An 8,911-nucleotide genomic window follows, 5' to 3' on the forward strand; every position below is an offset into this window, starting at 1 on the left:
GCGGAAAGGGCCTTCATACGTTCATTGTAACGGCGCTCTTGGGATCTGTCTGCACACAAAAACAAAATCAGCGTCCAGGAGTGGTGGGGGCATATTCTGTTTAGGGGATCCATGCCAGTGGGTAGGAAAAGGTTTGCTGATCATGACACCATGTCAAAGCTGATGAAGAACATTCAGATCAGAGTTGGCTGTGAAATGAATGTCCCATGAAAATGTAAGGACCGTACCATAAACGATCTCTGCGGACAATGCAGACATATCTTCCTTTGGAGCCATGCACGCTCCCAATAGAATCCATGGCAACTCGTTGACCTAATTGGGACCGGTGAGTCAGGCCTTAAGTTTGAGTTCAGTTGCCGGTGGAAATGTTCTATAAGGCCATTGGACTGTGGGTGAATTGTGCTCCGTGGTGTGAAGTAATGTGAGTCAGAAAACCAAATCTAGTCATCCAATTGACAATGAATGCTCTGGCACTTGTCTCAATGTCACTGGATGGCAACGAGATGGCCTCTGGTCAGTGCGTGAAACGTTCAACAATATAAATATAAATATAAAGGTGGATAAGTCTCCGGGACCAGACGGGATCTTCCCCAGGACATTGAGAGAAGTGAAGGAGGAAATAGCAGAGGCTCTGGCGGTAATTTTCCAAATGTCATTAGATATGGGGATAGTGCCGGAGGATTGGCGCATTGCGCATGTGGTTCCGTTATTTAAAAAGGGTTCAAGGAGGAAGCCTGGCAACTATCGGCCTGTAAGTTTGATGTCTGTGGTAGGTAAATTAATGGAGAAAATTCTTAGAGATAGTACTTATAAACATCTGGATAGACAGGGTCTGATCAGGAGCACTCAACATGGATTTGTGGGAGGAAGGTCATGTTTGACCAATCTGATTGAATTTTTTGAAGAGGTGACTAGGAATGTGGATGAGGGTAGCGCAGTGGATGTTGTCTATATGGACTTCAGTAAGGCTTTCGATAAGGTACCACATGGAAGGTTAGTTAGGAAGATGCAGTCTTTAGGTATAAATTTTAAGATAGTCAAATGGATTGAACATTGGCTGAAAGGGAGAGGCCAGAGAGTGGTAGTGGATAATTGTCTGTCAGGTTGGAGGCCGGTGACCAGTGGTGTGCTTCAAGGATCTGTATTGGGCCCATTGTTGTTTGTTATATACATTAATAATCTAGATGATGGGGTGGTGAATTGGATTAGTAAATATGCAGACGATACTAAAATAGGTGGAATAGTGGATAATGAAGAAGGTTTTCAAGGATTGCAGAGGGATTTGGGCTGCTTAGAAAAGTGGGCTGAAAAATGGCAGATGGAATTTAATGCTGATAAGTGTGAGGTGCTTCATTTTGGTAAGAAGAATCAGAATAGGACATACGTGGTAAATGGGAGAGCATTAAGGAATACAGAAGAGCAGAAAGATTTAGGAGTAACGGTACATCGTTCCCTGAAGGTAGAAACTCACGTGAATAGGGTGGTGAAGAAGGCTTTTAGTACGCTGGCCTTTATCAATCATTGCATGGAATATAGGAGTTGGGAGGTGATGTTGAGATTGTATAAGACGTTGGTGCAGCCTAATTTGAAGTTCTGTGTGCAGTTCTGGTCGCCTAATTATAGGAAGGATATAAACAGAGTGGAGAGAGTGCAGAGAAGGTTTACCAGAATGTTACCTGGGTTTAAGCATCTAGAGTATAGGGAGAGATTGGACAGATTAGGTCTTTATTCTTTGGAGCGTAGAAGGTTGAGAGGGGATTTGATAGAAGTATTTAAGATTATGAAAGGGATAGACAGAGTGGATGTGGATAGACTATTTCCATTAAGAGGAGGAAAGATTAAAACAAGAGGACATGAGTTAAGAATTAAGGGGCAGAGGTTTAGAGGTAACATGAGGGGGATCTTCTTTACTCAGAGAGTGGTAGCCGTGTGGAATGCTCTTCCAGGAGAAATAGAGGCGGCGGAGTCAATTGTATTATTTAAGAAAAGGTTGGACAGGTATATGGATGAGAAGAAGATGGAGGGTTATGGGCATTGTGCAGGGAGGTGGGACTAGAAAGGGGTGTTTGGTTCGGTGTGGACTAGAAGGGCCTAATGGCCTGTTTCCGTGCTGTAATTGTTATGTTATGTTACAATATATCTCAGGTTTTGAGATACTGGCAATGACCCAAGCTGGTCCACATGAACGTGTTCCAACTGCCTTCATAATGCCGTGAAAGTTTGAAGAGGTGTCTTAGTGTGCCACTGAATTTTGGCTGTCTGGCAGGAGGTACATGTGCAGACCCATGGCGCGACACCTTTTTTCAGTCCATGACCTACATATTTATTTGACATGAGCTTGACAGATGTTCTGATGGATGGATGAGACAGCTGTGTATCTGGTCAATAAGGCATTGCCTCCAAGATGGTGAAATCACTGGTCGAGTGTAGCCCAAAGACATGTCACAAAGTAAGGTTGGCCACCCAGTTGTGCTGCCCCATGCTGTATGTCCAGGTTAGTAATGGCCGTATTGTATGCCTGAACATCAGGGTCCATTGCCTGGACACTGGCTAATTCAGGAATATCAAAGTCACCCTGAATATGATATACAGTCAGTCTGGACAGAATATTCGTGATGCCATTGTTTTTACCAGAAATATAGCGCATGTCCGTGGTAAATTCTGAAATGTATGAGAGTGACCCTGCTGTCTTGCCGACCATGGATCTGTTATTTTGCTGAAGGTAAAGACGAGTGGCTGGTGGTCTGTGAACACAGTGAAATGCCAACCCTCCAAAACAAATTGGAGTGCCTTGTGGCTCGATGCAATGCACGATATTTCATCTCTGATGGCCATAGATGTTGGCTAAAGAATGTGAGGGGTTGGCAATGGCCATCGACATACTGCTCAAGAAACACACCCATGGCCGTACTCGAGGCATTAGGACTAAATGTCAAGGATGTGTTGGGGTTAGGATGGGGGAGCATTTCTGCGTTGACTAAAGCGTCTTTGGCATCACAAACGCAACCTTTGCTTCTGTTGTCCAGGGAACATCCCCGTGCTTTGTGGTGAGGATCGGAAACCGTGGTCGAAGAATGTCAGCAGCTGCTGGAATGAACCGGTGATAGAAGTTTTTCGTGCTCAAGAATTTCTGCAGGCCCTGAATCGTGAAAGGTGTTGAAAAAGCATGGACTGCCTCTACCTTGCTGGCTAAGGGAAAGACACCGTTAGGTGTGATCTTGGTCCCAGGAATCGATGGTGGACTTGCTAAATTGACATCTGCTAGGGTTGATGGGAAGACCAAATTCCTCCAGCCATTGGAACAGCCGGCGTAAATGCAGTTGGAGATATCCTGTTCAGTTTGACTGGCTATGAGGATGTCGTCCAAGTGTATGGAAGCGATTCTGCCTAATGCGTCTATAAGATGCTGGAAAGTTTCAGCGGCGTTTTTCAACCCAAATAGTATCCTTAAAAAATTCAAATGGCCTTAAAGGAATAATAATGTCTTCCTTATACACCGGGATCTGATGGTATCCCTTGACAAGATCAACTTTGGAGAAAACATGGAAAATGTGCAGATGGGCAGCGAAATTTTGCATATGAGGGAGAGGGTATCTGTCGGGTGTAGTTAATGAGCCTACGGTAATCACCGCAGCGTCTACATCCACCTGTTATTTTGGGTACCATGTGTCACGGTGATGCCCAAGGACTGTTGGAGCACTGAATGATGCCTTATTTCTCCCTTGCAATAAACTCTGCCCTTGCCTGCCGCAGTGAATCAGTTGGAAGATGACGAGAACTGGCATAAATCAGCGGGTCTGAAGCGTCTATGTAATGGGACTGTTTTGGAGGTGTTGAAATTAGGAGAGATAATAGCAGGATATTCATTGAGCAGGGCAGCATAGGCATCTTTGTGCAGGATATGCACCCCAATATGGGAAACTCTCCCTTGGCTGCAGACCAGTGGGTATGTTTTCAAAGTGGTGGCATGAACCAATTTCCTCCGCTTCACGTCTACTGGCAAGTCATGCGACCTTCAAAAATCTGCACCCAAAATGACCTGTGCAAATGAAGACAATATGCAATTCCAAAGGAATGTTGCACCTCCTTTCCCAATTGCGACCCGTCCTGTGCCAAAGCAGGGAATTGTAGTTCCATTTGCTGCTTGAAGAGCCAGGTGTTGTTATATATATGTTTTTTTCAAAATAGGTTGGCAGGATATTTGTACTTACCAGCGTCGTCTTGAAGATACAATAGGCCAGTCGGTACTTGTGCCAGCTGTCGAGGCCCCAACTGGCAGCCGTTCTTTTCATTTCCTGCCTTTTTTTCTAATAGATAAATGGCGGTACACATCTATGTGCTTTTTTCCCCATTGGCAATGGTAGAAACACCATTCTCACCGCCTGTCCGTGCATTCATCCTTCTTTAACTGAACTGCAGATATAGGAGGCTTGTAGGACACAGGAGATGGATCTACTGATCAAAGAGGCTGTTTGTGAGCAGATGCTTGCGTTGGAGAATGATCGAGCCTGTCAGCCTCCCACGCTACATCATGGGGATGGCAGAAATCCATGTTAACGATTGGTATTGCGACACGACCCGGGAGTTTGGACAGGAATAGAATCTCAAAAAGTAAACAATGAGAATGGCCATCTGCTAATACGAGCATCTCATTCATTAGATCAGATGGATCCCTGTCACTCAGGCCCTCCATATTTAAAAGCTCATGTCTAGTCAATTCCAGGAGAAATAGGCAGAACCTGGTTGAACTGCAGCCGTGGTGGCAGCTGCTGCAGTTGTTGTGTCCATGATCACTGGAGATTCAAGCTTCGGCTGAATCTTGCATTCGGGGCTCACCATTTCTGGCGGCAACTTGGGTACAGCTACTAAAGTCATACACATACCCACGTTAGTCAACACAAGACGGCTTTATTCAAACTTTACAGACTTCTTTTATATTCCGCATTACTTGTCAGGGAAGATATTACAGCGGTGCTGAGGCAAAAGACTGCAGGTCTCATCAAGGGAGGCAGTGTGGGTAAAACTAAAAAATAAGAAGGGTGAGGTTACTATTATAGGGGTACATTATAGTCTGGCAAATGGGAAGGGAGAACTAGAAGAGCAAATGTACAAGGAATTAGCTGACATCTGCAGTAGGAATAGGGTGGTGTTGGTTGGGGATTTCAATTTTCCTAACATGGATTGGGAAACACAGTCACTGAGAGGGCAGGATGGCTTAGAGTTTAAACAATGTGTTCAGGACTACTTTTTGCAGCAGTATGTGGAGATGCCCACTACGGGGGGGGCAATGTTCGATCTGTGGTTGGGGAATGAAATGGGATGGTTAACTGGGTAAGCAAATATGCAGATGATATGAAAATAGGGGGAGTGGTGGATGGTGAGGAAGGTTTTCTTAGATTACAGGATTTGGTTTGTTTGGAAAAGTGGACTGAAAGATGGCAGAAGGAATTTAATGTCGACAAGTGTGAGTTGCTGCATTCCAGAAAAAATAACCAAAATAAGACATATGCAGTTAAGGGAAAGGGCATCGAGGAATGCAGAGGAAGAGAGGGATCTTGGAGTTACGGTACAGAGTTCCTTGAAGGTGGATTGCCAGGTAGACAGGGTGGTTATGGCAAACTGGCCTTCATATATCATAGCATAAAGTACAGCTGGAAAATGATGCTGCGATTGTTGAAGGCATTGGTGAGGCCAGGTTTGGAGTATTGTGTTCAGTTCTGGTCTCATTTGTCAAAGGAAGGATAGAGATAGGTGGAGAGAGTGCAGAGAAGATTTACAAAAATGTTTCTTGGCTTACAACATCTAGAATCCAGAGAAAGATAAAAGAGACTGGAGGGCTCATCGAGGGAGGCAGTGTGGGTAAAAAATGAAAAAATAAGAAGGATGAGGGTACTATTATTGGGGTATATTATAGGCTGCCAAATAAGACATGGTGAGACATTATTAAGAGTTTGCTATCGATCCATGGAACCAGCAGGTTTAAATTAAGCCCTGTGAATATCCTGCACCTACCCGCAGAAGACACCACAGATCAACGTGCCGTTCCTCGGCATGCAGCACCGTGCACGTGTGGTCCATTAAATGGGTGAGTGCCCAGTGGTCTGTTTTATGGTATTGCGAGACGTCGGAGAACCGCGTCACCGACGGTTCACAACGTGGGCTGTGTGCCCGCTTGGCCCTCTACATATATTTATTTAGATTATTCATTTGGTCATTACGTGCTGCATATTGTGTGCTTTTGTGCAGGCACCATGGTAGTTTTGTTGGGTTGTAGATGTACGACCCAGTGCATCACTCCATGGATTCACAGAACATTACAGCACCGATACAGACCTTTTCTAGTCTGTGCCAAACTCTTATTCAGCCTTGTCCCACTGACAAGCATCCAGTCCATCATCCTCCATCTCCTTCGTATCCCTGAACTTGTCCAAACTCTTCAATGCTAACATTGAGCTCACATTTCCTCATGCAGCTACGAGCTTGTTCCACTTTCCCACCACCTTTTGTGGAGAAGCTCCCCCTCATGTTTCCACTAAACTTTTCCCCTTTCATCCTTCGCCCATGTATTAAGGATTTCTCCAAGAGGCAGATTCTCAAGAAAACAACCTCTATCCTCAAGGACCCTCGCCACCCAGACCAGGCCTTCTTCACACTGTGATCACCAGGGAAACAGGTCCAGGAGCATGAAGACGAACACCCAATGGTACAAACACAGCTTCTCCCCATCTGCCATCAGATTTTTGAATGGACAAGGAACCACAGTCACTCCCTCACTTACTCTTCATTTTGCACAAATGGATTTCTTTTTTTAAAATGTAATTTATAACAATATTTGCACCTAAATTGTTGCCACAAAACGGCAAATTTTCTGACATGTTCATCACAATAAATTTTTAATTCTGAACACTGCGCGTACATCAGAAAATAATCATAGCTCAAAAAACAATTTCAAAAGATGAATTAACTATCTCCATGCACCCTCCCCTTTTATGTCTATTTTTCTAAATCCACTCCATGATCGAGACTTCTCCACTTCAACCCAACCCACATTTCTTCTCCCATTCAAAGCACTCAGTAAAACACCAAGAAAGTAAAATAAACTCTCAGTGCTGGAAATACTCAGCAGGTCATCTACTGGAAAAATAATCGGAGTTGAAACCTTCAGGTCGATAACCTTTCACTGGGATTCAGAAAGATGATCAAATAAACCTGATTCTCTTCACTGAGAAAAAGAAGAGGGGAAATAACAAATTGAATATGTGGGATGAAATGCCCAAGCAGCAGAAATGGCAGTGGTGCTGGATGAGTGGAGTCCACTCATTGATCAACACATCTGTCAGGATGGAGGGGTAAAGGATAAACAAGACAAACATGATGCCGTCACTGTGAGGTACAATACCACAGCTGCAGAGAATCTGAAATGAAGGAATGGTGAAAATACTTGTTTTTGGATCAATGTGACAAAATTTGACCTGACAAAAGAAAACAAAATTGTTTTGCCATGCCAGAACGCTCTACATCAAGGGCACAATAAAATAGTCCAGAAGCCAACATTATGAAATTGAACAGAGAAGTTATACAAATCGGCAGCAAGAGATAAAACACAGTTGCATAATTCCATGAAAGTGGTGTCACAAGAAGACAGGGTTCTAAAGAGAGCTTTTGTTACCTTGGCCTTCATTAATTAACATATTGAAAATAAGAGTTGGGAAGTTATGGTGAGGTGGCATAAGTTGTTAGTGAGGACAAATTTGGAGTATTGTGTGCAGTTCTGGTCACCTAGCTACAGGAAGGGTATTAGTAAGATTGAAAGAGTGCAGAGAAGATTTACTAAGACACTGCCAGGTCTTCAGGATTTGAGCTACAGGGAAAGGTTGAACAGGTTGGGACTTTATTCCTTGGAGTGTTGAAAAATGAGTAAAAGATTGCTTAAAGTGGCATATGAATGGGAAAAAACGCTGAGAAAGACTGCTGTTGACCTAATTAAGAAGGAAAAAAATTGCTTAAGAAAAGTTCTCATTGGCCCATTTCCTCTGGAGTTATGAAACCACGCACAGAACAAGTCAATGAGGTACAATTAAAACAGTGGTTTTCAAACTTTCTTTCAACTCACCTCCCACTTTAAATAATCCTTTACTAACAGAGCACTTCTGGCATAAGGTTAATGTAGAATATGATCCGGGGGGAGGGGGTGGGGTTGGGGGTGGGGTGGAGGGGGAGTTTGAAAATCACTGCTCTAGATGAAAAGGTTTCTCCATCTCAGTTTTAAGCAGACATCCTTTTATTCTGAGGTTGTGCCCACTGATCCTAAACTCTCCCACTCCTGGCAAAATACTCTCCATCCAGCCCTTTCAATATTCAGATTTCAATGAGGTCCTGCCTCATCTTTCTAAACTCGGGCGAGTACAGGCCAAGAACCATCAAATGCTCCTCAAACATTATTCCTCTCATCCCCAGGATCATTCTTGTAAACCACCTCTGGGCCATCACATCCTCTCTTAGAAATGGGGCCTAAAATTGCTCACAACACTTATTAGATCAGGACAACCAGAAGGTGGTCACGTGAGGGAAGCCAGCTGCAGGACTGCCTCGAGTCTCTGGATTGGATCGTGTTCAAGAACTCAGCTGAGGAACAGAATCACTGTACCAGGACCATAGCAAACTTTATCAAAACAGCTGTGGACAAGGGTATCCCCACTAAATTGTTCAGGGAGTTTTCTCAACCAGAAATCCTGGATGAACAACAATATCCAGAAATTGCTGAGAGCCAAATCACAGTTTGGTGATACAGATACACAAGGAGCCAATACGAACCATGGAAAGCCATCTCTCCGGTGGTGGAGATTCAGCACAAGAATGGAAACAACGAAGGATACCCATCAGCTGTGACAGGGGCCTAAATGACATAAAG

Source organism: Narcine bancroftii, unplaced genomic scaffold, assembly GCF_036971445.1.
Source record: "Narcine bancroftii isolate sNarBan1 unplaced genomic scaffold, sNarBan1.hap1 Scaffold_114, whole genome shotgun sequence".
Classification (NCBI taxonomy): domain Eukaryota; kingdom Metazoa; phylum Chordata; class Chondrichthyes; order Torpediniformes; family Narcinidae; genus Narcine; species Narcine bancroftii.